This window comes from Meleagris gallopavo, chromosome 6, assembly GCF_905368555.1.
Source record: "Meleagris gallopavo chromosome 6, MGAL_WU_HG_1.1, whole genome shotgun sequence".
Lineage (NCBI taxonomy): Eukaryota > Metazoa > Chordata > Aves > Galliformes > Phasianidae > Meleagris > Meleagris gallopavo.
In genome coordinates, this window is record NC_139409.1 from 5,444,583 (window position 1) to 5,466,889 (window position 22,307).

The following is a 22,307-nucleotide window of genomic DNA, read 5'->3' on the forward strand; positions in this document are numbered from 1 at the left end:
TACATTTTTGAGTCTAATTGAACAAATGTAGCAATTTAGCCAAGCGTTACAGGATTTCCCCATGGATGCTTGATGAGAGATGTTCCACAAGGATGATACGCTTAATTAAAAGATGGAAGCTGAAGACTGATACAGATGTATCAGCTGACACGGCAGCAAGATTTATATCAGGGTCTCAGCTTATCAAAATCAAAGCAGGGGATGAAAAGAAATCGGGGCTCTGAATCTTTTTCTGGTGCTTCCCATAGCACAGAGGAGGTTTGACAGGCAGGGACTCCAGCTCCATAGGTTTGTTTCACTTGCTCAAAATGGGGCTGGGAAGCATCAGGGAAGTGCATCTGTGGGGATCTAAGATCTTCATTGTCCAAGAAGGAATATGGGTCAAGATGGGATGGCAAAAGCCCTTTTACCTAATTAATAAAGCAGCGATTCAGTGGCAGGTCTTTCTTCACCTTCAGTCTTCTGTCATTTTTGATGGGAAAACCCTTGTCCTGATGTCTCCCTCTGTTTCGAAGGGATTTATAGTAAATAACTATATTATTTTTTGCCCAGTAGAGGGAAGTATTGGCTAAACTGAGCATTGCCTACAAAAACCCGATGGCACCCAGTGCTCCAGGAGCTTCTCGTACCACTTATCCCAGTGGCAAAAGGCTTCATAGAGAGCCAAAAGAAAAAAAATAAAAATAAAAATCAAAAGTGCTCACATAAAAGTGGGAAGGCGGGCTGAAGCCTTTCAAATTTAGAAGAAAACATGTGCGTATATATAGAGACAAATTAAGTTTTGCAGGATTCAGAGGAATTGTATTTTTATTTTAAGAAAAAGAACAGCATGTTTCAAACTAAATCTTTCCTCCAATCTCCCTCGTTTGCAAGAGCTGCGTGTCTTTCCAATTTCTTTGTTTCCTTAAAACAGGTGGCAACAAATGTGTGGGGATTTGGGATGAAAGGTTCTATAAATACCTTGGAACAATAAATGGCTCTTTGTAAGCAGCACTACTGTCTGTAATTCCTTTAAGAGAGCAGTGAATGCTTCAGAGGAAAAAGGTGGGTTTTTGGTAGAGAAGTGAATAGAAAGATGACATCAACTGATCTCCCACGTAGTATTTACTTTGCTGCTGGTGCTTCCATCTGACATACACATTTATTGGGTTTCAGCTGACTCATTTGAACTTCTTCACAGACGTTCGGTAAGTCAACATTACCTGAAAGCTTCTTGCAGATTTGGGTGAGGTAGTGCATGTTTAATCAATTTTATCTCTTTGATCAGTCTGTCTGTAGGGCTGCAATTAACATGGTTGCTGTATGATGAGTTTTCCCACTATGAGTTTTCTGTGTCTCAAGGATGCTTTCCCCTTGCTGTGTGAGTTTGTTGCTGCACAGGTCCATATCCCACCCTGATGTGCTGCCCTTCAACATATGGGTTCCATAAAGCAATGCTCGAGGGGAGGAGATTTATATATAGGATTTGAATAACACATGCATACTTGATCTGGAAACCTGGGGGCAAGTTTTTCTGAGCTGTCCCTAGGAGATAGGATGGATATGGGGGATCCTCTCAGTCTTGTTCCTGGCATAGAATAAATCTGACAGATAGCTTTTCCTTCCTGTCCTTTTTCCTACCTTTCCCTTATCTTTCTCTGTAAATAGTACTCTGTGTTTCCTGTAAGCTCTGCTCAGACTGAGCTGATTTCATTACCAGAGGATCAAGGATTTGCTAGTGATAGGAGTAATTTCTCCATTTCTAAAGGCAGACAAAATGAAGATGGATCTTTCTTGTGCTTCTTCAAGATTTTACAGTGCTTCCTTTCTCCATGAGAAGGAGTGGCAGGGTTGAAAACTTAGAATAGCATTACTCAATACTGGCTGCAAAAGAGAGAACAGGTGGTTGGACCAATGGACAGAAACTTCAATGAAAGCTCGGGGGCTTTCCCCTCTGTTCCCTGGCTGTGACACAAAACCTGTGGCACTGAGGTGCTGGTGGCTCCCCTGTGCCATCACACTTCATTTCTGGGACCAGGCCTGGCGCAGTCACTACTGAGACTACTAAAGAAGGAATTGGGGAATGAAGTCCCATTTTCAGCCTCATGCATGGCACCATGGAAGCAGTCAGCAAAGTTCTGAGCTTCTGCAGTGATGCTGGTCCCACTGCCCTGTAGCTACCTTTCTGCCCTTTTGAGGATGTCCTTCCCCCTGCATAGCCACCACTGAGCTTCATATCAAGTGATTAAAAAGGCCCTTCCCTGAAGATTTGTCTTTCTCTATCTCCCAGCTCTTACAACATCCTGCACTGCTGCAGGCTTTCAGGGGTGATTTGCCCTTTAAGAATCTTCCTTCCTGCTCACATCCATCCTCCTCCATCTTCACTCACCTTCATTTCCCTTTGTGTTCTTCTTTTTCTAGTCCCAACCTTTTCTTCCTAGCTCCTTTTCTCCACCTGTCCTTCCCATGATAAGCTTCATTCTCTTTTCAGTTTGCATCTATGCCAGTTCTGATCTCCTCATTTGTTAATTTCTTTGAATGTGAGCTTCCTTCTGAATCGAGATCTGTTCATCACTCACCTTCCTAGTGACACTGCTGCTTTTTTGGACCATTTTGTAGCAACCTCAGTAGTTTGCTGCCTGATCTGCTCCTTTCCCAGCATTTGTGTTGTAGAAGTAATATCCAGCCTTCAGCTGCTTTCACGGGAGTGTTTCTTACTGCTCCAGGCTCTTTGCAGAGAAGTATCATTCACTTCAGAGCCCATCACTGGACAAAGGAAGCACTGCTCATTTCTCTGTACACAGTTTTACCCTGCTCAGAATTGTGATGATTTTTTGCAGTTCTTCAGAAGTTTCTTCCAGTTCTACAACCCTGAATACTTCAGTATTTCTAGCAAACTGTTGCTCCTGTCTCCACCTATGAGCATCCACTTATGACCTTCTCACTTATTGCCAGGCAGCTTTTTTTTTTTTTGGCAAAAGCTGCTGTGTTTGCTCACTTCCATGTTGTTCTTTAAACATGAGCCAGCCTCAACTCTTCCTTGAAAATTGAAGCACTTGAGCAGGAAGCTGCAGGAGCCCTTACATTTGGTTGTGTTTGGTTGTCCATGGGGAGAATCAAGTCCAACTCTGGCACTACTCAGCTTGTCCCCTTCCCCTGGGTGCTGGGGTCCTCCTGTCCTGTCCTACTCCACAGCATCTCTCCTGTCATGTCTCCTTGCTCTCAGTCAAATCCTTCCTCCAAAACCCCTCAACTCCCTGATGGCAACCCACAGCATTCATAATCCCTTTTTCCCCATCCCACCTTCCTTCCTTGTTTTCCCTATTCCACCTGGCTTCCTATCCCACTTCTTTCTCCCTCATTCTTTATTCCCCATTCCTTCTTTCTCCCTTTCCCTTTTTATTTCTCTTTTCTCCCTCTCCACCCCTCACTCTTGACTATCCTTTCCCCATTCCTCCTTCTTCCTCATGCTTCCCTCATCCTACTCTCTTCTCTATCTCTTCACCCTCTCTCTTCTCTATCTATGTGTACTCACCTTCATCTCTAAACTTTTTCCCTCTCTATTCTGTCCCACCTCATCCCTTGTCTCCCATCCTTCTTCAGGTGTCCTCACACCATCCTTTCTCCAAATCCCCTTAACTTCCTACTGACGACCCCAAACTTTCATCACACCTTCCATCCCACCTTCTTCCCCAACCTGCCTTCTTCACCAGTCCTCTGTATCTTCACCTCTTCTTTCTGTCCTTTTCCTTTTCTATCTTCAATCCTTCCTTGTTCCTCATACTTCCCTTCTGTGCTTCGCCCATTCTACCTTCACCTCCATCCTTTCTCCCTATTTTCTCCCCCCAGCCTTCCTTCTGTCCCTCAGTACTTTCTTCTCCATTCTTTCTTCCCCAGCCTTTCTCATTCCTTCCTTCTTCCAATCCATCTCCCCTTTCCTTCTTTTTTTTTTCCTCCCCCTCCTTCGACCATCCCTCCTTCGACCATCCCTCCTTCGACCATCCCTCCTTCGACCATCCCTCCTTCGACCATCCCTCCTTCGACCATCCCTCCTTCGACCATCCCTCCTTTCCTTCTCCATCCCCTTCCATCCTTCCTCTCCACCCTTCCCCTGTCATTCTTTCCCCTCCCCATCCCTCCCCTCCCATCCTTCCTCCCCTTCCCCACCCTTCACTCCCTTCCCTTCCCCTCCCCATCCTTCCTCCCTCCCTCCCCTCTTTCCCTCCCTCCTCCCACCGGCGGCAGAGGGCGCTGCGGTCCCGGCCCGCCCCAGCCCGGCTCCTCTCTGTAGGGCGGGGAGAGGCGGGAGGTGCCTCCCTTCCCTCCCTCTGCCCTCCCTCTCCCCTCCCTCCCGCCCCCGCCGCCCGGCCGGGGCTGCGCTCCCGCGGCAGCCGCACACGGCGCGGCGGCTCCGAGCCATGAACCCTCCGCGGCGGCCGGGCAGCGCGCCCCGCAGCCGGGCCATTCCCGCGGGACGGACCGCTCGGGGACTAAAACTCTATGGATACAATGAAGTGGCTCTGGGACTCTTGGTTTAGCAGGAATATTTAAATAAACCAATGTAAGTTTCTCTTTTTTGTTTGCTTGTTAATAAAAAAAAAAAAAAAAAGAAAGAAAGAAGAGAAAAAGAAAAAAGCATAAAGAGAACCTCCCCCTTTTCCCCCACCCCCCCCTCGGAGACGTCCGGTTCCGAGCGAGTCGGAGGAAGGAGGAATTTGTCGCGACGGGGTTTCCCCTTCCCCAAACTTACCCCTCGAGGTGCGACCGGTGCCGTCCCGTCCGGGCAGGGCGCGGTGAGGCTGCAGGGTGAAGTTGGCTCAGCAGAGCTTGTGCCGGGGTGTGGAAGTGGAGGAGATGTGGATGTAGATATTGTGCCGATGAAGAGTAACTCTGGTTGGGAATTGGTCTAGGTTCCGACTTGCTTCTGCGTCCAGAAGTGCCAGAAAGAGATAACAACACAGAGAATACTCTGCAAATTGTTTGGTGAATGTCATATGGTGTCAGATGGCTTTGAATGGAATTTTAGTGGCGCATTTCAAGGGGAAGAAATGAGCTTGGATGGTTATTTCCGTGGTGGCAAGAAAAATTAATAATTCTCGTGTATTGTGAGTGTTACTGATGTTATTTGTAAGAACTGACATAATGTATTAAGCATATGTCTTAATAATGCCGCTCTCCTTGAAGCCCTTTGTAAAACACCCATACTTGAAACATTTGGAGTTTTTACGAGCACAAATTAAAAACTCCACTCGGCTGAAGGAAGTGTAGAAGCTAAACAGGGAGAGCTGTGCAGCACGCTGGCAAGGTGATAGTGATTTGATCAAGGCAGCCCCGAGGGGACCGGTGACATACTGGGAGCACCGTAAGTGACAACGAAGGCTAAATTAAAGCAAAAGTTATGCAACCAAAGTGTGGCTGCAACGGGAACAAATCAGACCTTCTTTTTATTTATTTATTTATTTATTTATTCTGGATATATGGGTGAGAAAGTGGAGATGAGCTTTAAAAAGCAGAGAAACGTGTGAACTGTGCTCACCTACGGCAACAGGTCTTGTTTTGCCTGGAAAGGATGAGCTGAGCTTTGTGAGTGCTTGAGCTGAGCTTTTCCATCCAAGGCTGGGGCAGCTGCTGATCCTACAGACAGGCGACAGATCCGGAGCTCGTGGCCCCAATTTCTCTCTCCACCAGGGCGACGAGCTGCTATTCCCGAAATACAGGGCGTATGGTGGAATAAACGCGGCGATTCAAAGAGGATTTGTCAATACTAAAAATAAACAGGCCCGCAGATGTGTCCTAGAGGGTCACGTCCAGTCACTGCGTTTTCAGGGCCGACGTGGCCATTTCGTGATTTTGCGTGAGCGTGTCCTGTCCAAGGTACTGAAGTTTGATTTTGCTGCTATTTCCCAGGATTTGAGGGCTTTGCACGAGTGGTTTTGGGAGGCTTCTTCTTGACTTAAGGCGGTGCGGTTTGAGTTGGAGGGTGTCCCCGTCCCCCCCTCTACCCCCCCTGGGTGGCACAAAGAGGAAGCAGGGATGTGTTTTCAGACACGTATATTTGATCCGTCCTTTTGGCGTGGGAAAGTGGGCCAGGTGGAGCTGCAGATGGATCCAGCAGATCCTATAAGCTTTTGGTGGCAGAGAACTGCAAAGGTCAGAGCTGTAAGACAGTGAGGAGTGAAACTCCCTCGTTCTAGTGGACCAAGAATGTGGTGGTTTTGAGTGTCGCTGCTGTTGGTTTGGATGCCTTGCCTCTGATGAGATGCCTTATTCCAAAAAAGTTGAGGGAGAGCCCTGAGCTGGGTTGGGATAGGAATGATGCAAATGGGACTGGAGTGATGCCCAATGATTTTGATAGTATTTTTGTTCTTCTGGTGTAGCCTCTAAAAGTGGCAAATATGGTTGATGAAGACTTTCAGAAATAGTTAATCCTTAAAGGAAAAAGTGTGTCTTTTGGGGAAAGTGTCTCAAAAATTAAGCAATGGAGTCCTGCACTGCAAATTGTGATATTTTTAGATTAATGTGCCAAAAGCTCTCAGACCTAAGTAGTGGAGTTTATGTAATCTTTGGTATGAGACAGACCACAGTATTGCCAGAAATAAGCATAGAGGAATATATTATTTGTCTTTGCTTCGAGTTTGATCTTGTAATGTGCTTCTCCTCAGTTCTTGAAATTAATTCTGAATCCATTTATAATGCAGATCAGTACTTTTTGTTTAAGACTCCCAAAGGGTTTTACAAACACAGATGATCAGACTTTGATACCTATGTTTTTATGGATAAATAGTTCATGCTGTGAGGAGTCCTGTAGGTCTCTAAAGCATGCAAAAAGTCCGTACAGTATGATAGAGAACTGATGTTTCATATCCTCAGTCACTCGTCAGAGATCACAGAGGAACTCAGTTGCATCACTGGCTATGTAGCCCAAATACCTTGACCATTAAGGGTATATATGTAGATCATGAGGCTTCTTGACTCTGGGTGACAGCTTACGAGGATAGAGTCTAAAAAGTGCAACACAGTGGAAAGCATTATATTCCTGGTCTGAATCAGAAACTAGCCTCCGTTCTTGCTATGATGGACTAACACCTGTGGGACTAGTACATACCTCACAAGACTTTTACAGACTACAGAGAACAGTTGAGTGGTAACTGCATTCTTGATTTTAAATGCATAATCAAAATTATATTTAAAATTGTAGTGATAGGAAATGACATTCTGAAAGGAGATTTATGAAGTAGAACTCGTTTAAATTTCTTCTAAAAATCTTGTTGTTTTTTTGTTTGTTTGTTTGGTTTTTTTTTTTTATTAGAATAGGGATTTATCTCTTCTTGACCATTTTCTTTACCAGTTTCAGTTGTGTATCTTGAACGGAAGCTCTATCCATGTATGTGAGGAGAGAACTTGTTAAAGCATGTTGAGCGGTTCTGAAATCATGGTCATGTTTTTTGAAAGAAACAGATCAATATCTGTTGTTACCTTGGATTACTTTTGGAACCTCAATATGACAAATACAGAGAGACCTTTTGTTTTCAGAGGGTAGATGCTCAGTTTTTCCTGAAAATTGCTACCTTGTAAGTTGTCTCCAATCATCCTCAAGAATTACTCTGAAAAATTATAGGTCTGGTAGTTAAAAAGTGGCAACGAGTATTTTCTGAGTTCTGTTAAATGAAACTCATATTTCACAAAGGCAGTATATCTCTGAAGTATATGCTTAACTTCAGCTTCTGTTTACATGTTGTCTTGTGATAGAGTCTTAATCAGCATATGAAGCAATTTATATTTTAAATTCTATCATCAGTTCTCACTTTTACTGTCTATTTTTGTGCTTATCCCATTGCTGAAGGCCAGGTTGGATGGGGCTTTGGGCAGGAGGTATCCCAGCTAGATCATTTTTAAAGTCCCTTCCAACCCAAACCATTCTGTGATTCTAACCTGGAAAAAAAATACATGAAATCAGTGAGGTATATTCCTGTTTGCCTAGAGTGACTATCTTGTCTGTGCTATCACATTGTTCAGATAAACATTTGTTTGTTCATCTTTAAACTAACTGTTGTCTTTACGACTGAACTAAAACCCTGATTATTTTTCTATTGATCTTTTAATATTTATTTTGCAAGCCAACCGTTGGGCCCACTTTCACCTGGCTCTGTCTCTTTGGGTTTCTCTTGCAAAGTGACAGTTTCTAAATCAGGAAGGAAATCAGGTCACATTTCTGGCTCTGCAGGACTTATCTCACTGCTCTTCTTTCAAAGTAATTAGAGTTACTAATAATGAGAAAAAGAAAACTTTTTCAGAACTGGTATGTCCCTAACCCCTCTCTCCTTCTGGCTGTTTTTGTGTCACAGAAAAGATAGGAAAGTTTATTGAGGAAGCTCCTTTTGCTCCATCAGACTGTGACTTCCTTCAAGTTGAGCTGCAGGTGATGTGGTCACCTTTACAAAGATATCCTGTGTTTCTTAGATTAGCAGAGTTTATTTATTTATTCCCCCCTTGTTCTTGTACGGTGTCACTGAGCTGTACAGTGGAGCTGCTTAGGTCTCAGCCTGGGAGAACAACAAGATCTGACTAAAGCTGTCCCTATCCCAATCCCTGAGCAGGCTGGGGAAAATACTGGAGGGACAATATGAGCAGAATAGAAAGCACGGTGGTTTTATTAAACACATGTACTGCCAGCAATCACAACCATAGTTTGTACCCTTCCTATTCAGGCTTCTTATCGGTTACAGTTCACTGGGACATACTCCCAGGAAAAATGGCAAGTGAAGCACAAAGGTTCCTTCTCCTTTAATACATCCACCTTTGAGGAGATGTGACTCAGGAGGGGTTTCCTCTTCTGTGTGCAAAATTTTCATTGATGTCAAAAGATTCCTTATTTTCCACGGCAAAAATGTGCTTCCCTGCTCTCTGTAATCGGTGAAGCTGCTTTTGTCTCAATTCTGCATGACGAAAATGGCTTGGTTTTCATTTTTTATTAGTTTTATAATATTGCAATAGCTTTTTTAATAGAAAGGCATCACACATCAAATAATAAAGTTTTAATTTTTCAGAATGTTTCGTTACAAGTTCTGTTAAGCTCTGAGTTTTCCTTTTTTTACTGTACTTAATTAATTTGAAAATGGAACAATTTGTGCTCTATCCTGGAAGAAATAACTCTGTTCTTTACCAGGTTGTTTACTTCAACTTACAGCTTGATTTGAACTTTCCTGATTCACAAAGCTTCTGCCAGAGAGGCTTTTTATGGCAGTGATGGAAAGCCCTACCAATGGTTAGAGGTCCTTTATAAAGCTAGCTGGGTTCCTAAGACTCTAAAACTGCTCTTTATCCAACATATGACTTGCAGATATCTTTCAAATGATGCTTTACTAGTTTTATTCTAGCTCCAGTATTAGTATAGAGTGTTTTTGAAGTTATATGGGTGGTTAATATTTGAGTGCATAACACTAAAGGCAGACTGGAGTGTAGGTAATTTGTCTGTGCTAGAAGCCAGGAGTGTCTTTCAGTAGTCATGGAGTTTGTAGGCTGATTTTGACCCTTAAGCTGTGGTTTGGGGCTTTAGAGAAGTCTGTTTTTCTTTTTGCTCTTTCTAAATGCTTTATATAACACTGGAACATCTGTGCAATAGGAAGGTATGGAAGAACTTGCCCATGGACAAATTCTTTCAAGATCCATTAATTGGAGATGGGTTAGATAGTCCATTTGCAAGGACTATATTTTTTTATAATGATTTTTCAGAGATTATTTTTTTTATTGTAATGAAATAGTCACTCTTCCCAAACAAATGGGCAGTTGTTTGTTTCTGAATATGTCACCATTCCTTCAGGCTGGCTTACAGCATGCTGACACAGGGTCTAGAAGTCATAGGAACCAGATGCCCACTTGATCCTGGGTGATCAGAACGGTACATGGGGGATCATTTCTACTGATTCTGAATGAGCAAAGTTCACCCCTGTCAGAGCTAGCTCAGTTTTTGTCTACTGCGAGGCTACTTCAGTCCTCCAAAGAGCATTTTTATTGCTGGGCTATACAGTCATAAAATCACAGAATGGCTTGGGTTGGAGGGGGCCTTAAAGATTATCCAATTCCAACCCCCTTGCTGTGGGTAGGATTGCCAAACACCAGCTCAGGGTGCCTGAGGCTCCATTCAACGTTTGAATGCCTCCAAGGATGGGGAAGACAAGGGCAGACATTGCCCGAGGGAAATACTGAAAAATACCAAGTTTTCAGAAAGTGTACAGGTGACAATTAAATGAAACCTTCGCCATCGTGTAAAGCTCATAAGGGTGAATGATTCTGTGATGAAATTTTCTTTTTCTCACCTGATGTAGGCACCAAAAAGAGGGAGGAATGCAAGGGGGAGGCTTTCTGTGGTGGTGTGGGAAGCCCTTCAGGTGCCTGCATGGCTGGAGACGCAGCACTGACTGTGGAGAAATAATAGGAAAGCTCCAGTCCAGCCTGCACAGCTTGGAAATGCATCATTAGAGTGTTACAACCTGACCCTCAGACAAGCATTTAGCATCGTCTGAGGTCTGACACGTCAGTAGCTGTTACATAATGCACAACTATAGAATCACACCAAAACGTTTTTAAAATACCTGCCTGATTACCACAGGGTAATTGCACTGTGTGTCATGGGGCTGGGTGCTGTGGTTAAGGCACCCTCTGCTCTGATGCATATTCCCCTCCCTGGCAGCTTGGAATACTCCATCAGGTGTAGCTGGTGGTGACATCTCCTTGGCCAGGAGAAGACCTCCTCCTCCAAAGCTCCCCAGCGTTTGTGTCCTTGTCTTGCATGTTACCAGTGCTGCCCTTTCCTTCTGGATGAAGGTTTCTGACCATGTTCCCCTGATTTAGCACAGTGGTATGACACAGCTGCCTCCTTGCCTTCCCCAGGGCCAAGCACATCATCTCCATCTCCTCTCCAGCTGCATCTCAAGCCCTCAACATGGAGGGATGCCTGGCTCCTGTGCTGCTGGAGGCACTTGGAGGGTCCGTACTTTTGTTCAGCAGAGGGCCAGGTTCTGTGCTCGCCTCCATAAACCCAGATCGACTCATCTGATTTTGGCACAGCTAATCCAGATTTGCACAGCAGTTTCCCTGAGGACACCCCAGTTTTGCTCTGGGTGACAGTTAGTGTGCCAGTGTCAGAATACATCTGATCTAGCCAGATCCCCTGTCTTGAACCATTAGTTATTCCCTGGCAAAAGTTTCTCAGAAAGAGCTGTTGTATTTGAAAACAATATACAAATTCTATTGCCAATGCCAGAAAGTAAAGGGATTTTTTCCCCTCCTGTTGAAACTAAATATAATTTGAAAGATAATGTACAAGGATTTAAATATAGTATGCAATTATACATTGCATATGAATAGTTTCTCTCATTTTTAACATGCTTAGATATTTTTTTGAGTCTTTTTCAGCAGACAGCTGTTAGATAAAGAGAGAAAAGTGAATAGTTGTTATGAAACCACATGACATCGCTAAAGAAAAAAAACATAGGAATATGTGAGGGAAAAATATAGAATAAATCCTCTCTCTTCCTCTGTTTTTTTTTTTTTTTCCTTGTTTCATCTTTTCTTAATATTTCAGTACTTCCTTAGCTGAAGTAATATAGTTTCTCAATATAATGTTGTAGGGTCTGTAACAAATTTCCTTTGTACTCTTGTTCCTACTGGGTTCAGTGAGTTTCAAATCAAGGCTCTGAATTCTTCCCAGAGGATGAAATGGGAGTAGAAGCCTTCCTAGAAAAGTCTGAATTCCTGGATTCTTTTACCTTTAGTGGAAGTTTTGCTCGAGTTGTATTGGGTTTTCTTTCCTATGAAGTTCCCTAAACTTGAAAATCCCAAAGAGTTCACTCATGGCCCCATGATGTCCCAACAAGTGGCAGCAATGTATATGAATGTCCTGACTTTCTCAGGGTGGCCTGGACAACCTGTGCCTGTAAACACCTCAAAAACAGTGCTGTAGGTCACACATTCTTATTTTTGAGGAGATATGGTTTAAAAAAAAAAAAAAAAAGACTCTGAAACTTTAAAATGATATAACAATAATAAAAACTTCTGATGATGTTCTCCTGGGAACAGGGAGAAATAAATATGAGGTTATGGTCTGAAAACACTGAAAGATTCTGGGCTGCGGTTTCTGTTATTAATTAGCTAAATTGATATTCAGAACCTGAAACAAGGCTTTTAGGCACATCTCTGGTGCCTGATTCTGACGGCTGTTCCTCGCAGGGTGAATCAGGAGACTTTTTATTGAAGTCAGTGATGCAATGTCAACGTAAATGCAACATAAGGGAGAAAGGGGATTTGTTTACAAGCATAAAGTTCCCTGGATAGTTTAACACTAACTGTGAAAATTACTGAATAGCTGCAAAGCACAGGCTTTAAATGTAGCTGAAGTAAGTTTTCTGGAATGTTTCCAGCACTATTTTAAGGACCTAATCCAGAGCCCAATGCAGCTGAAGGTAAAGCTCCCTTTGACTTTTAATCAGACATTGTATTTCTAAGCACCATTCTCCTTCCTAGAATTTTCTAACGGTGTCTTGCAGGTGTTTTTTGATCAACTGTTAGGGCAGATGTAATGTCTGGTACCTGGATTGATTGAATGTAAGAAAGAACACCACCATGCCGTTACATTATTACAGTGTTTCCTGTGGTCAGTCATTCATTGGACAAGCTGTTGCCTGGTTTCCTAAGAAGACTGGTTTTACTGTTGCTCTTACTATGTATCTGTCCCATCCTGTAGCATTTCAACCTGTTGGGTTATCTGGTTCAGAGATTTGGGACTTGAAGATACTTGAGTTATGCAAGTTTTGTTGAAAGATATTCCTGGATAGAGAGTAGAGGGACTCAGAGGAATGCCTTTTTCAACCTGGATGATTCTGTTGTTCTGTAAGAAGGTGACTGTAGGGTGATTCAGCCACACAGCTTCACAACTGCTGATCCACCACAGATCTGTAGGGTTGTTGTTCAAAAACCTTTTATTGTTTTGTGCTGTATTGTACTGTATTTTGTTACCCCCCCGCCAGGCCTGTGTCCATTCTGCCTATGTTAACCAAGATCCTGAGGTCATGTGATGCTGGGTGTAGGGTACATAGGGATTATTACGTAGTTCTAAATGAAATTTAACGAACAAAGCTCTAGGATTTCAGCCCCTTTTGAAATCATATCTGTAAAGACTCCATCATAAAGATTTGTGGTCCTATTAAAGACCAGGAGAGGTAGAAAAGGGACATAGACTTGTCCTAGGGGATCTTGTCTCTTCACTCTAATCTTCTCCCATATATATATATAAGGATACGTTCCTCTGCCTGTCTGGGGGATGTTTGGCTGTGCTGGCACCAAATCAAGTATGAATAAAAAGCATATATACATATATATATGTTTGTGTGTGTGTATGTGTGAATACATGCATACATACAAATGTCTAAAAATCAGGAATAAAACAGGGCTATTGGAAATGCCATTTCCAGCTCCACCAGCCGAACACCTTTGCTAACTCTGCTAACTTGCACATTCTCCATTTTGCTGTCATCTGTCACCTGTGGTGTCAGATGGGGGATGTGTGCCTGGCTACTGCATAATGCTGCTGCAAACGGGGCTGAGATGCAGTGTGGGGTGTAGAATCACAGAATCATTTGAGTTGGAAAGGGCCCTTGAAGGTCATCTAGTCCAACTCCCTTGCAATGAACACGGACATCTACAGCTAGGTCAGATATGCTGAGGACCTCCCCAGTGCATCTGTATCTTCACAGCAGGGCTGTGGCTGCTTCTCCCCCAACCCTGACCTCAGGCATGGCTACGAGGTGGTATGAGGAAGGGAAAATGGAGGGTGCCCCTGACCCCAGTAATCCCCAGCTGTCACTGCGCCTGGCGGGAGGCACCCGCGGTCAGCAAAGATTAGCACAGCCACCATGGGGACTGGCCTGGGATCAAAGCAGCACAGAGGTGGCTGAGAGCCACCTTCAGCCCCTCCTCCCTCACCCCAATCTGCAGCAGCCTTTGCCTTCTCTGAGCAACTGAACCCATTTTCTGGTATCACGTAAGATCAAAATGTTCTTTTTTTGCTCTATGTTGCATAGAATGTTCATGGCCAGGTTTGGGATAAAATCTTTTTTTTTTTTTTTTTTTTTTTTTTTTTTTTTTTTTTTTTTTTTTTTTTTTAGCATATTGCTAAGGTAAGATAGGGCATGCATGACTGCTTTTTTACTTGATGAACCAAAACTGGGGCCTGCTGACCCCAAAACATAAGTCATGGTGGCCCAATTAACAACGTAATGGCTTAAGCTGCAAGGAGCCTTAAAGCCCATCCAATTCCACACCTTTTCTCTGGGGGTGGGTGAGCCTTTTTGGAGAGGTCTCTCAGCCCGTGCCCTCCCCTTGGGCATCGTCACTTTGAGCTTCTCATGCCCAGGCCAACAGCAGAACTGCATGCTGATCACTAGCCCCTTGTTTCCATACAGCTGAATAGCCTTACTGGATTGTGGTTGACAGTTATGTTTTCCAAGGTGAGGATTGTGCCAGCTGTACTGCTTACATGGTGAGATGGCTGCTTGTGTTAGTCAGCACTCCTGTGAGTGAGTCAAGTTGTCCATCCCTAATGACAACCCCGTTCAGCAACAAAACACACTGAGCAGCAATGTGTGGCTCTCATAAAAGTCTTGTGTCTCCAAGCACAACTTGGAGATTCAGACGCTCCTTTGATGAAGAAACTGTTTGAAAGTGCAGAAGGTTGGATATTAGAAAAAAATTCTTCTTGGAAAGAGTGGTTGGCATTGGCACAGGCTGCCCAGGGAGGTGATGGAGTCGTCATCCCTGAAGATGTTCAAGAAGAGGCTAGGTGTCACACTCAGTGACATGGTCTAGAGTGGTCATAGGCATGGGGTGATGGTTGGACTAGATGATCTTTGTGCTCTTTCCTACCCTAATGACAAGGGCAAGTGTGCCAACATGCTCCATGTTTGCTGGCTCATGTAATGTTCCTCATGGCAGTAATTTTGGATTTCTCATATTCCAAGTGAAAGCTAGGGGAATGCTCTTGCAAAGTCGTTCTCTCGCTGCAGTGGACCAGGATCCCACCATGAACGTGGAGCACCATCAGTTAATGATCACTGTAAATTGTGGGGGCTGAACACAGAAAGTGGTTTGGATTTTAGATGGTCTTCTTTGGAACCAGGTGTTGGACTTTGGTGATCCTTGCTGGAAACTCCCAGCTCTGGATATCCTAAGATTCTTTAATTCTCAGACTCAAAAATGCAGGTCCTCACACATTTAGGTCTGTGTGATATAAAATATCCTCATATTGGTTCAAATATTTTCCCAATGCTAGTTAGAAAGCTAGTTTTATATTCTTGTCTGATTTTGCACATGTTTGAATGGTTCCCCGGTACATTATTTCTTTCAGGTGGTTTCTATAATGTTAATGAATGTGATAGTTGTGATTAGCATGGGAGATTATTGCTTATAGCACCTACACAATCTATTAGGCAACCCATCAGTCTTGCTGTTAGAGCACTGCAGAATTCAATAAGTGACATTATTTACACAGTTGCCTTTGTGAGCTTGAGAAACTTTGCAAAAATGTGTTACAATCTGGGCAATAGCTTTGCTAAAAAGCGAGTTAGCTTCATCGATTGCATTTCTTCACTTTAGTTACTGAACTGCATGCTAAAAATAAATTTGAAAAAAAAAAAAAAGCCATAATTGAGATCAATCTCTAATTGATTTTGACTTGTGCTCAGTTAAAAGCAGAACTGATGATTTCTGGAATGTTACTGATGTTCAGGAGCTTTGTAGAGCTGTATGTGAGAGAAAGCATCGATAGCAGAAAGCAAGGTCTCTTGATTTAGGCTTCATACAGAGTTTTTGGCACATAAATGTCAGACTAAAGTTCAAGTGTTCATCAAAGTCCTACAAGGCCCTTAAACGTCAATGAAATTCCTGTTCAAGACTGTCCTGTGAGGCTTTGCTGTCTGCAAAGACTGCTTCCTCCAACCAGAAATCAGTGATCCGTGGGCTGTGTAAGCAAACTGAGTGGTGGTTATTCTGGAGGGACTCCAAGTGGGGGATCTGTGGTGGGATCTGTGCTCCTCACGCGACAAAATTTGGTCTCAGCTGCTGTGTGTTGGCTTTAGCCACAGGTCAGCCAAGGACAGCCGTGTTGGGCTGTGCAGCTCTGCACTGTCCCTCACAGGACATGCGTGGGGGCTCAGGTTGCAACTCCAGTGCTAAACATCACAGAAAAGGCTCTTTCCGAGAAACGTGAGGTCAAGTGGGGACCCACGCGCTGCATCCCACTCCTCCATCTCCAAAAATACCGCTGCTTTTCTGGTTGTTTTCTGCTGGACCGCCAGCCCTGTGCCCTGGGGACTGAGGGAGGGGAGAGCCAAAGCAGAGGACAGCCTATTTTTAGGCTGACTATCTCCCACTCCCTGGCAGGCTGGGTGGTGTCGCGGGACAGCGCTTGCCTATCTGCAGTACAGCCCCTAAAGCAGGAGGGGAACGGGGATTTGAGCCTGGTGGCAGGGAGGGACCCTGTGCAGGTCTAGATGGGCAGTAACGGGCATTTCTCACCATTGCATCTTATTTGTAACTGGATAGCTTTCTCTTCTGTCCCTTCCCATTTTGTTTCAGACCTACACAAACACTGTGCTGTGCATTGTTTTCAAGCCCAAGTGCAGTATTTGTGCCTTTCTGTCGATTTGGCAGTGGGATAATAAAAAAAAAAAAAATGCAGGTTATAGGATTTAGGCTCAACTCTATCCTTCAGAGATTATTGAAGTGAAACTGTGACCGTCTAATCCATTTACAGAATAGCAGAGGACTCCCTGTAATTCATTAGTGTTGGTGGCAGAGCATATAACGATAGAATCATAGACTGGCTTAGGTTGGAAGGGACCTCAAAGATCATCTAGCTCCAACAACCTGCCATGAGCAGGACTGTCAACCACTAGATCAGATTTTCCAAGGAGGTAGCTTTTCCATCCTTCAGTCTTTGGTAAACTGACAAGTGTTTGATAAATCATGGTTAAATTATTCTGTTGATAATGTATAAATTTGGCCTAATTTAAATTTCTTTGGTTCCAGTTTCTGGCCACTGGATTTCTTCTATCTGTCCAACAAACTGCAAAGCCCTCTGCAATATGCATAGCAGCAGAACTGTTGTATCTGTACCCATCCAAGGGTACTGGTACAGCAGTGAATTCATCCCTTCCCTTACTTTTAGGTACATTGGAGCTCTCTGCATCATTTACCATAAGACTGTTTTCCAGCCTGTAATTGTCCTTAGTGAAGCTTTCCTCAATCCTTCTAGTTCATCACCATAACCCTTGACTTGGTGATATCAGATCTGAGCACTATAGGAGGGTAATGTTCCCATCAAATTATATTAAATGTCCTCTCAGTCTTGAATTAACCAAGTTCTGCATCAGCTCTTCTCTTGTACCGAAAAAACAGGAAGGCCAACAGTCACTCAGGTTTTTCTGTCCATCCTTACAAAATACTGCCACTGTAGTTTTCTTCTGGGGCTTCACAACAGTTCCCAAATGTAGGGAAGCAATGCTGATGCTCGGAGCCCATCTTCAGTCTGTAGCAGCACTTGGGTGTGGTTATCCTGACTTTTGATTCAAAATTTCAAACTAGAGAAGCTGCTCTGTGTCGTAGTTCTTTATCACTTCTGAAGTGGAAAGAATGTCATTTTCAGCACGTTATTGCTCTGTTGTTTGTTTTTGTTTTTGTTTTTTTTTTTCTGAGTACAGAACAGAAATCTGTACGGATATATTTTGGTCCTTTGATGTTTGAAAAGTTCCTTCTTGTCCTTAGAAAGGCTAGTGATGCCCCTAGCCACACATTACTCACTGTGCATTTTTAATTTATTGCTGACCTTCTTACTCTTTTATTCTTTTATTTCCTGTTCTGTTTTTATTTTCTTTTTAATTTAAGTGTTTTGCACAATGGAGAAGACTGAGGGGGGATCTTATCAGTGCTTCTGAATATCTAATGGGTGTGAGTCAAGTGGCTGGGGCCTGGCTCTTTTTAGCAATGCTCAGCATCAGAACAAGGGGCAGTGGCCACAAACTGGAACACGGGAAGTTCCACCTGAACATAAGAAAGAAATTCTTTGCTGTGAGGCTGACAGACCCTGGAACAGGCTGCCCAGAGAGGTGGTGGAATCTCCTTCTATGGAGATATTCAAGACCCACTGATTTATTTTTTTTTCATTTACAGAAAGCTCCAGAATTCTATCTTTCAGACCCACTGATACCAGGGTCCCTCAGTGAGGAACACAAGGCCTCCTGGCTTTCACTGGATATGAACTCTGAGCTGATGCATATTTATTTATTATTATTTTCTGTTTCATGCTGCTGATTGTCCCAGATGCAGAGGAGGAAAATGACTTTCAAATGAGAAGATTTTCATAAGCCTACAGCATAGCTGTACTCAGAATACAAACTTTAATCAGTTATTATCTGGAAAAACATCTAACAAAACCCTGGTCTCTGCTGGGCTCCCCAGTCATCCCTACATCAGCTGCAGGGTGGCCCTGGGAGGAAACACGACTCCTGTGTAAGAAATGCGGGGCTCCTTGTAAGCACCTTGTAGCAGAGATCATTCACCTTTGTTATGTGCCCTGAGAGTAATAATAAATACTGATGATAGTGATGAGTTTGGCTCTGCTTCGCTGGGGAAATAAAATATTTTCAGTCTTGGGAATTTCTGCACGTTTATGGCCAAACCTGACTTGGGGATTGAAGGATCTGCTTCAGTTCAGCAGTCAGGTTCCTGCACCTTTGGCCAAAGGGGTGTCCCCAACCCTAGGGAGGCCTTATACTTCCCAGCGTCCCAAAGCACCCTGTGCTTTCGGGCAGTCAACCCCAGGTAGGAGGAAGCTCTGCTGCAAGAGCCCACCTCACTCCTCATACTCCCTCTGCACCCAGGGTGCTCTGCCTGCCCAAAGAGCTTTTGCTCTGCACCTAAAAAATGCAGATATTCGTGTAAGTGGTTGCAGTAAAGAGCTACCAGAGGAGGCAATTTTTTTCAGGGCACAACCGGAGAGGCTACTTAGCATAGTTTTACAGGCTGCTAATGTGGTTTTATTGCTTCTAGGACCTGACCTATTATTATGTGCTGGGGGATGCTTTTATTCATTTGGAGCTGGTCCAGGGATGTCTAACAGGGCTATATACTGCGTGACCTAGGTGTGCTCAGCGTAAGACTCCTCCCCTGTGCTGGGAAGGAGGGATGCAAGGAGGGATACATCTGTGGTTCCTATCACTGCACGAGGCCACAGGTTTAGTTTTACTCTGTTGTTGACTCAGTGTGTGTGTGTGTGTGCAGAGTGCTTTGGTCCAAATGCTGGTGAGCAGTGAGTCATTCCCTTCTGCTGCTAATGGGAAACTCAACAATGTCCAGATTAGAAATGGGCAAAGGGTGGTTTCTCAGCTTCGCCTTCCCCCATGCTGCTAAGCCCAGGAGTTGCACAGCCATAGCTGCTCTGCTCCGTCCCTCTTCTTCCTCCAATGGGTTGAGCCATTGAGATGAAGAATGAGGTGGAGGAAAACGCAGAGAGTCCTGGTTAGGCTAAGAGCCTTCATTCATTCTGACCAGTCACCAAGACCACCCCTGCTCCCATTGTTCCCACAGCCAAAATATTGCATCTTAGCATTATCTGCAGTCCTTTAAGCATTTACCACATTTTTTATCTTTTTGTGTTGCTAGTTTTGACTTTCTTTTCAATTTTGCAGCTTCAAACTGCTAAAGTGAATGTTTATTGTGTTGTTTTTTTTTTTTTTTTGTGGCTTCTTTATAGTTAGCAGCAATTTTCTTTTTTTTTTTATGCTTAAAATGCTGAATCAGGTAATGACATCTTGGTTGTGAGGCCAATTGCTTTCTGAGATGCTTAAATATAGATTGAGAAAGACTTCTTTAGGCAAATAGTGACTTTTATGCCTGAATAGTCCAATCATGTCTGTATTTTGAAAATCCAAAGAGATTCTTGTTATTCGAAGTAGCAACTTCATATTGAAACTGGCAAAATTTTGTATTATACAAGTAGAAGCTTTAGGTGACAATGGGATTGTGCTGGGTACTTTAAACACGAGTGCACATGTTTAACTTCAAGCTAATAATGACTTTTCTTCTGATTATCCCTGAAGTGATTGGGTAGTTGGACTCAGTCATAGAATCAAAGTATCAGAGGGGTCAGAAGGGACCTCTGGAGGTCATTGAGTCCTGAGTCATTGAGAACTGCTTGCTAAAGCAGTTCCCTGCAGTACATTGCACAGAAAAGTGTCCAGATGAGCTTTGAATATCTCCAGAGAAGGAGAATCTGCAACCTCTCTGGACAGCCTGTTCCTGGTTGTTCCTCTCTGGACAACCTCTCTGGATAGCCTGTTCCAACACTCTCACAGTAAAGAAGTTCTTGTGATAGTATGGAAATTCGTGTGTTCCAGTTTCTGCCTGTTATCCCATTCTATTGCTGCATGCCTCCAAAGAGTCTGCCTCCATCGACTTGACTCCCACACTACAGATGTTTATAAGCAGTTATGAGATCCCCTCTCACACTTCTCCAGTGTAAAGAGTCTCATGCCTCTCAGCCTTGATCTCAGTGGTTTTGAATCTTTTTTCCCAATGAACTTTCTATTCTAGACTAGTCACACAAAGTCAAGCCCAGTTAAGCCAAGTCAAAGGATGCATTCATATGAATTACATATGAAAAAATGCAATATTTTTTAGAAGTTACTTTCTAAGGGCAGGACATTGCTTAAACACTGTTCCTGTCTCTTCTGGTCCGTGACACTTCACTTGTCCCTCTAAGTGGTGAGAACAGGTGAAATCGAATGATAGATTGAGAACATTAGACCCTCGGGAGTGAGAGCTGGAAAGAGCTTATTAAAGACCACTACAGTCAGGTTAGGGAGCTCTAGTGTTGCTTTTAGTTCAGTCAGCCTCAAGGAAGCTTGGGATGTGACATCCCACAAAGGAAAGTCTAAAGCATGTTGAAGCAAAGAGAATAATGGTTTTGGAGGAGAGAACCATCACCCCAGAGAGGAGAGCCCGTGTCTGTATGAGATTAGAAGGTGGATGTTGCTCTGAGTGTTATTTTCAATGGGTGCTTTGGAGCAAGCTGAATGAGGTTGTTGGACGTGTAATAGCACTGCCAAACCTGGCTGGAGGATCCAGGGACTGATCTCAAAGAAGAGAAAATGATAGCTACTACCTTAAATTGATGAATGTAGGGAGGAAAAAAAAAAAAAGAAAAAAAAAACCAACCATCCTCTGTCTTTATCTAGACAATATCCTTCAACCACAGGCAGAAACTTTATGGGTTGTTGGATCTCCTCTTCAAGCCTCCACAGATAGCCCCTGAATGCTCCCTTCAGTCCCAGGGGCCTCATAAAGGATCCTTCCACCTATAGCTCTACAGAGTTTTTGTCTTCACCACCGTTCTTTTTTTTTTTTTTTTTTTTTTTCTCCAAAGCATTCCTTTTGCTTCCTTCCAAGTAGGAGCACTTCCCATCCCAACAGACAGCACTGGATGCAGGCTTTTAGCTAACAAGAGCAGAGCAAATATATGCCTTACACAGCTAATGAGGTATAGAGAGAAGGGAAATTTGGCTCTTGTGTGATCCTGGACATTGCCTGGAGGTAGCTCTGTCTCTGCACGCATTTCATATCAACTTAGAGCAGCCTTGTTCTCACCATGTGCTTTGCTAGATAGGATGGTTAAATGTAGTGCTTCAGTAATCAAATACAATAAAGCTGCTGTCTTCAGGAAAGCTGAGTTTTTCAGCCAAGATCTGTGCTACTCTCCAGCCCTCAAAATGGACCTCTACTGGGGTCCTGCCCGGCTTTTGCTCTGCATGGAGTTTGCCGTGCATATTGAGGCTGTGTGTAGGAATATCAGAGCATTCAAAGTATTTCAGCATAAGTGGTTCTAACCCTGATCCTAGCCTCATATGGACTCTGAAAATGCAGACTCAACAAAACTGCTGAAAGTAGAGCAAAATGTCTGTGAAATATTAAAAAAATCATCAAAAGGAGGAAAAAGTTGAGAGCAAAAGGAGGAGGAAGTGCAGTACTACTTCAGTGGAAAAGACAGTTGTACCTGCTAGTAGCAAGAACAACTTCATCATCCGATGCATGAACTTCTTCCAGCTTGTCAAAACAAATACAGCACACCCAAGGCTATTTGTTGCATTAGCAATAAACCAGTGAGCATAGGGAGCTGCAGCTTGTGTTGGCACAGAAGCCAGGCACCAGTTACCGCCTGTGCAGATATATTACTTTTTAGCAAGCAGGAGAACATGTGAGGATGTGAAATGGCGTCAAGG

General features: G+C 43.6%; 1 protein-coding gene across 4 annotated transcripts in view; it reads left to right on the plus strand.

Moving 5' to 3' along the window:
- Positions 1-4,341: 4,341 nt before the first annotated feature.
- LOC100543777 (sodium channel protein type 5 subunit alpha-like) overlaps positions 4,342-22,307 on the plus strand; it is a 202,847-nt gene continuing 184,881 nt past the window's right edge. For 2 of the 4 annotated variants that reach the window (XM_085226970.1, XM_085226972.1), the window contains exon 1: positions 4,343-4,540. The gene's annotated coding sequence lies outside the window, so the exon portion shown is untranslated. Of the gene's footprint in view, positions 4,541-22,307 lie in introns of all 4 variants that reach the window. The other 2 variants (XM_085226971.1, XM_085226973.1) reach the window with 2 other exon arrangements.